At 46.2% G+C, this 7,500-nt stretch overlaps 1 non-coding gene across 1 annotated transcript in view; it reads left to right on the top strand.

Annotated features, from left to right (window-relative positions):
- The first annotated feature begins 6,074 nt into the window (after positions 1 to 6,074).
- Positions 6,075 to 7,500, top strand: part of LOC120848965 — a 1,818-nt gene continuing 392 nt past the window's right edge. Inside the window, exon 1 of the ribosomal RNA XR_005717821.2 lies at positions 6,075 to 7,500. This exon is cut by the window's right edge and continues 392 nt beyond it. This is a non-coding gene — a ribosomal RNA (small subunit ribosomal RNA).

The following is a 7,500-nucleotide window of genomic DNA, read 5'->3' on the forward strand; positions in this document are numbered from 1 at the left end:
CTTAAACCATGCGTGGTCATTGCATGTTTTCGCTTGAGGAGATATCCATTTCCACCAGTGAGTAGTGTTCATTCGCCGCCGCTTCATCGCGATGTGCTTTTGACGTCTTTTTGCTTCTCTGTGCCGCCCGCCCTCCGTGCTTTCCGAAGGTGAGCGCAAGGTTTCGCTTTGCAGTGCGCGCTCTGCAGCGTGGTGTTGTGGCGTGGTTCCGGTGAAAGTGCCTGTGGGTGACCTCGCGTGCGTCCGTAATTCCCTGCCTTCGGCCTACTCAGCGTGGACGTCATTTCCGTCCTGTGACCTGCTGCTCAGTGCTCAGTGCTCAGTGCTGTGCTTGTGCAAGGCCTCTGGTGTGGGTGCCGTGTCCTACGTATCGCCCAAATAGGTTCTACTTGTGCCCCTTATTAATTCATTAATATGTGTCGTGTGTGTGTGTGCTCTTTGAGCAGTTTCCGTTCTTGTGCCGTCCGTCCAGTGAAAGGATTTTTTTATTTTTTTTTATTAAGTTACGGCGCTTGTTTTCGTGCAGCTCTACGTGGTCGTGTCCTCGTACGCAGTGGTGTGTTTGTGGAAAGTCTCTCGTTGTGTTGTGTTGTGCAGTGCAGTGCATTGCAGTGCAGTGCAGTGCTGTGCGTGCGCCAAAGCCTCTGGATAAAAGAAAAAAAAAATATATATATATAAATACACATTTTTTTTTCTAATTTTTTTTTTAAATTAATTTTACATGTGGTAAGTATGCATGACTTATACCATCCTTTGTATTGATTTATTTGGGTCGTGTCTTTTTTTCCACATTATTAGCCTTCTTGTTCTCCTCCTCCTCCTCCTGCTTATCATTATTGTAGAAATGTTTTCCTTTTTCTTTTTTTCCTCTTTCTTTCTAAGCTTTTAGTTTCCACCAGAGTGTCGAACCGAATTTTTTATTGGTTTGCTTCGATTTGCGGGAGCACAAAAGTAATGTAGGACATTAAAATAGCACAACAAATAGAAGAACAAGAGGTATACAGGACAGGCGCTGATGTTGAACTAGTTTCATTCAGGAAAAGTGAACATGTATATACACACGACAGGCAAAGCAGCACATATTCTTAAGGGTAGAAGATATTTGAGCTGGGATGCTGGTGTCTCCCAGCACGATCAAACCATCCGGGGCTATTGCCGCCTTCTCGGCTGCCCTCGGCACTTATCGTGAATAAAAGCTATATATGTATGTTTACTTTTCCTGGATAAAACTAGTTGAAAGTGAGTGCCTGTCCTCTATACTCCTTGTCCTCGTCTTTTTTGCGCTATTTTATATATTTTACTAAGATAAACCAACAGCGTACCGTATTAAAAAGAAAAGGAAGAAGCTAAAGTGATATTATATTTACCTGGTGCTTCTTTTCGTAATAGGCACTATTTCAAGAGTGCAAACGGGTATCTTTCCATTCATTTGTAGGGTTCGCTTATTTTCAGGTGCCGAGAAATAAATTGCTTTATTTAAATTTGATGGAGCAGTAAATGACAAGCTACATACATATCTGTCTTTCCTTGTTTTTTTTTTTGTGTTATATTTTAGCCTGAATTTAAAAGTTATCAGTCTGGTGGGTCGCCTAAAATACAGGTGATTGGCATTTGAGGTTTTTTTTCTTTACAAGATAATGGTTGATTCAATTTAGCAAGCAAGCATCAATTGTGCTACTTTTTTTTTCCTTCATCTTAAATAGAGCTAAGCAATCAACTCGACATGACGGCTACTTAATTTGTCGCTTTCTTACCGCCTGTTTTCCGAAACTGTGTGCTTTCTTTTCGTCGTCATCGACTTTGGGCTGCCGCTCCAAGTTCATAGAGCCTTTTTTTTTTCAGCTATCCCTGCCGTACACCCTTGTACTTCTATTTATCGTCAGACTAATAGACAGTTATATTTTCTTCCGTACAGTTCCAAGTTGGCGGGTCAGTTTCGGTTCAGAAGAAACTAACTCCTCGGTTCCGGTTTTTCGTTCGCTTCGGTTTTCGGTTCGACACTCTGGTCTTCACCGTGCATGGCACCCCCCCCCCCCCTTCCTTCCTTCCTTCCCTCCCTCCCTCCCTCCCTCCCTCTCTCCCCTCTTCTCCTCCCTGCAAGAAAACGAACTGTCGTTTCGAAATGTTTTCTTACTTGAACTGTGAAGGTTTTCAAGTGCATTTCCTTTCCTCTTTTATTGAGCGCACAATTCTAGAGTGGAACTTCCCTTCTGACATTGCAATAAAGTTTCCTGCACAAGGAAGAAAAACCTGCCATTTGACCTCCCTTGTGTGTGCAAAGTGTCAATGTTCCTATATTATGCTTGAACATGGTCTTTTTGTCTTCCTATTTGTCGCAGAAATCATGTATGTGTATGTATGTATGTATATATATATATATATATATATATACCAATATCGCACTTTATGGATTAATCCTGCACGACCTGTGAAAACCACGTATCTCTGGCTTTCCTCACGTTCGATTTTCGAGCAATTTCTGAAGCTAGCTTGGGGAGATTGATTTCGCTCGCACACAATTCGAGGCGCGAGGACGGGCATGTACGAACGCCTACGTAGTCGGGACGGTAAACAAAACTTACACAAATTAAAATCCTGCGCAGATAGTAAAAGAAAGAGCAACAAAAAAGTATGGGCGTCTTTCTTTACTAATTTCTTTTTTTTTTCTTTTTTAGGATTGTAAGCGGACGGGCTTCTTAAACGATACCAAAAAGCGAGACACAATTTGACAAACGGGTCACGTCACAAGAAAGAAAATCCCACATCCTCAAGCGTGTAAAAAATGCACGCAATATCTACAGTACTGGAATTGGAAGCGCTGCCAATCTCGCGTGCACTAGCCCAAATCGCGTTGCTCCCGCTCACGTCAAAGCGACACAGACCTCGTCGGAAAGGTACGCTTTCTGACGCGGTCAACCGGTAAAAACACTATATATTGTAAAATTGTGTACTTTGGACGTGATTAATTCAGACTGCTTTGCGGCTAACTAAGCGCGCGTTCCTTCCCAATGAAACGAAAGAGCGAGATTAGAAATAGAGGAAATAATTCCCGTGAAAAGAAAGAAATTCGTCTCTTATTGAGCTTGGCAGTAAAGCACGCGACATCTCCAGTATTCCGTTTGAAAGCGTTGTCCATGGCAAGTGCAGTAGTGTACAGTGTTCGGCTCTCGCCCAGTTGAAAGCGCCAGAAAGCCCGTGTCGCCTCGCGACACGGGTAACCGCTAGAAAACACGCACATTTTAAAGTCGCGTGATTTGCACTTGATTCCTCGGAAGTACTTTGTGGGAGACGAAGCGGGCGTTCCATGCCAAGGACACGGAAGAGAGAGATTAGAAATAGAGCGAACAATTCGCGTGAAAAGAATAATATTTGTCTCCTATCAAACGTGCCAGAAAAGTAAGCGAGATTTCCAGTATTCCGTTTGAAAGCGCTGCCCGTCGCAAGTGCAGTAGTGTACAGTGTTCGGCTCTCACCCAGTTGAAAGCGCCAGAAAGCCCGTGTCGCCTCGCGACACGGGTAACCGCTAGAAAACACGCACATTTTAAAGTCGCGTGATTTGCACTTGATTCCTCGGAAGTACTTTGTGGGAGACGAAGCGGGCGTTCCATGCCAAGGACACGGAAGAGAGAGATTAGAAATAGAGCGAAAAATTCGCGTGAAAAGAATAATATTTGTCTCCTATCAATCGTGCCATAAAAGTAAGCGAGATTTCCAGTATTCCGTTTGAAAGCGCTGCCCGTCGCAAGTGCAGTAGTGTACAGTGTTCGGCTCTCGCCCAGTTGAAAGCGCCAGAAAGCCCGTGTCGCCTCGCGACACGGGTAACCGCTAGAAAACACGCACATTTTAAAGTCGCGTGATTTGCACTTGATTCCTCGGAAGTACTTTGTGGGAGACGAAGCGGGCGTTCCATGCCAAGGACACGGAAGAGAGAGATTAGAAATAGAGCGAACAATTCGCGTGAGAAGAATAATATTTGTCTCCTATCAAACTTGCCAGAAAAGTAAGCGAGATTTCCAGTATTCCGTTTGAAAGCGCTGCCCGTCGCAAGTGCAGTAGTGTACAGTGTTCGGCTCTCGCCCAGTTGAAAGCGCCAGAAAGCCCGTGTCGCCTCGCGACACGGGTAACCGCTAGAAAACACGCACATTTTAAAGTCGCGTGATTTGCACTTGATTCCTCGGAAGTACTTTGTGGGAGACGAAGCGGGCGTTCCATGCCAAGGACACGGAAGAGAGAGATTAGAAATAGAGCGAACAATTCGCGTGAAAAGAATAATATTTGTCTCCTATCAAACTTGCCAGAAGAGTAAGCGAGATTTCCAGTATTCCGTTTGAAAGCGCTGCCCGTCACAAGTGCAGTAGGGTAAATTGTTCGGCTCTCGCCCAGTTGAAAGCGCCAGAAAGCCCGTGTCGCAAAGCGACACGGGTAACCGCTAGAAAACACGCATCTTTTTCTTTTGTTAATCCCGTGCTTCTCACTTCGTTCCTTGAGAGGACTTTGTCGGAAACTAAGTGGCGGGGCCTTCCAAACGAAACCAATGGTAGAAACAATGAAGTGAGCAAAGAAGAATAGTGTAAAGAAAGAAAATTGCCTATTATGAAGCCTGCCGTAAACACGCGTGATACCGCGAGCATTCGGATTAAAAGCAGTGACAATCTCACTTACTATAGCGCTCATTGTTCGGCTCTGACACAATTCAAAACGCATGAAACGCCCCGTGTAAATATTGGTTTACTTTGTAATAACAAAGTCGATAAACTTTTAGTTGACCATATTAACATGAACTGAAAGTCGAAAAGAAGTAATCAGAGTCAAGCAGGGGTCAGCACGTTTTTAATAAAAAGCAAGAAATAATTTTTTTTTATAGGGGTAGGATGTATGTACGTATGTATGTATATATAGAGGCAGACAGGAAAAAAAGAACATTTATATATATATATATATACACACAAACATACATACATACATATATATATATATATATATAAGGAGAGAGAGAGGGGAAAAAAATAATAAAGAAAGAAGGACAAATAAATGATACTGAATAACGAGGAGCCACATAAGTGAGAGACAGTAAGTCAGTAAGTCAGTCAGTCAGTCACCGAAACTGATAACCACAAACTATGTACAGAATGCCCTTGAAGGATCTTCTTTATACTTATCGGTGCTATTATGTGGAGGTGGGGTCTGTCGAGCGTTCGATTGGTGCGAGCGTCGTCTGACGACGTCGCCGACGCCTTTCGTCGCCGTCTCGGCCGCTGCCTCCGCCGCATGGTCGTTACAGCAAGGTACAGCTTCAACGGAAAAAGAGTAGCACAAGTGACCGACGACCGGAGCGGAAAAATCGCGACACGCGGCGCTATTGTTCCCGAGCGCGCCGATAGCGAGAGTGCCAGTCACGTTCCATGTCTCAACGCGGGGGTGGCCGGCAGAAAATTGAGAGATAAGATAGCTGTTAAAATGAGGGCTTTAGGATGGGCTGTTTTTTGCCGGCCACCCCCCTGCAATGAGACATGGAACGTGACTGGCACTCTCGCTATCGGCGCGCTTGGGAACAATAGCGCCGCGTGTCGCGATTTTGCCGCTCCGGTCGTCGGTCACTTGTGCTACTCTTTTTCCGTTGCAGCTGTACCTGCGATCTCTGGCGTCTGCCGTTGGGGTCGGTTCTCGGGTGCACCTGTGTCTTGAAAACGAATGCGAGAGGAGGGTGTTTCGGAGCGTCCGCGCTAACCGAACGGTGTGAAATGACGAGTGCGTTCTGACCGAAGGCCGGGGTGCGTCCTCGCGTCCTCACGGGACCTGAAAGCTCGGCAACGCTGCGAAGGCGTCGTCAATGATTTTTTTTGGCGTACGACTTTCTGTTGCTACGACGAGAAAGAAATTTATGCGCTTCTTGCCGCGTCGGTACCGACCTCGGTCGGGGATATTCCGGCTGCGCGCTCGAACGTGCTTCATTTCTTCTTGGATTTGGAAGTAATTCCTAAGCGTTGTGTGTGTTTGCGGTTCGTAAGGAGCGCCTGACGGTGGCCCCGCGTCCGCGCGTTGGTAGGGTTTTGGGCGACCCACCACGAAAAGATTACCTGGTTGATCCTGCCAGTAGTCATATGCTTGTCTCAAAGATTAAGCCATGCATGTCTAAGTACATGCCGAAACAAGGCGAAATCGCGAATGGCTCATTAAATCAGTTATGGTTCCTTAGATCGTTTCTTCCTACTTGGATAACTGTGGCAATTCTAGAGCTAATACATGCAGTGAGCCCGAAGCCCCTCGGGGCGACGGGTGCTTTTATTAGACCAAGATCAATCGGGCTTCGGTCCGTTTTGTGTGGTGACTCTGGATAACTTTGTGCTGATCGCACGGCCACGAGCCGGCGACGTTTCTTTCAAGTGTCTGCCTTATCAACTGTCGATGGTAGGTTATGCGCCTACCATGGTTGTTACGGGTAACGGAGAATCAGGGTTCGATTCCGGAGAGGGAGCCTGAGAAACGGCTACCACATCCAAGGAAGGCAGCAGGCGCGCAAATTACCCACTCCCGGCACGGGGAGGTAGTGACGAAAAATAACAATACGGGACTCTTTTGAGGCCCCGTAATTGAAATGAGTACACTCTAAATCCTTTAACGAGGATTCATTGGAGGGCAAGTCTGGTGCCAGCAGCCGCGGTAATTCCAGCTCCAATAGCGTATACTAAAGTTGCTGCGGTTAAAAAGCTCGTAGTTGGATCTCAGTTACAGGCGGGAAGTGCGTGGACACCACGTTACGGCCCGTGCTGAACATCATGCCTGTCGTGGCTTGGTTCCCTTCATCAGGTGCCTTGCTTTGGCCGGCGCGTTTACTTTGAAAAAATTAGAGTGCTCAACGCAGGCGATTCGCCTGAATAACAGTGCATGGAATAATAGAACAAGATCCTTTTTCTGTTCTGTTGGTTTTTGGAATACAGGATAATGATTAAGAGGGACAGACGGGGGCATTCGTATTGCGGCGCTAGAGGTGAAATTCTTGGACCGTCGCAAGACGAACTACTGCGAAAGCATTTGCCAAGAATGTTTTCATTGATCAAGAACGAAAGTTAGAGGTTCGAAGGCGATCAGATACCGCCCTAGTTCTAACCATAAACAATGCCAACCAGCGATCCGCCTGAGTTACTCAAATGACTCGGCGGGCAGCTTCCGGGAAACCAAAGTATTTGGGTTCCGGGGGAAGTATGGTTGCAAAGCTGAAACTTAAAGGAATTGACGGAAGGGCACCACCAGGAGTGGAGCCTGCGGCTTAATTTGACTCAACACGGGAAAACTTACCCGGCCCGGACACTGGGAGGATTGACAGATTGAGAGCTCTTTCTTGATTCGGTGGATGGTGGTGCATGGCCGTTCTTAGTTGGTGGAGCGATTTGTCTGGTTAATTCCGATAACGAACGAGACTCTAGCCTATTAAATTGGTGCGTGGTTCTCTGCACCTTGCACCCTTCTTAGAGGGACAAGCGGCTCCTAGCCGCACGAAAC

The sequence above is a fragment of the Ixodes scapularis genome, unplaced genomic scaffold (assembly GCF_016920785.2).
Source record: "Ixodes scapularis isolate PalLabHiFi unplaced genomic scaffold, ASM1692078v2 ptg000854l_1__unscaffolded, whole genome shotgun sequence".
Taxonomy (NCBI): domain Eukaryota; kingdom Metazoa; phylum Arthropoda; class Arachnida; order Ixodida; family Ixodidae; genus Ixodes; species Ixodes scapularis.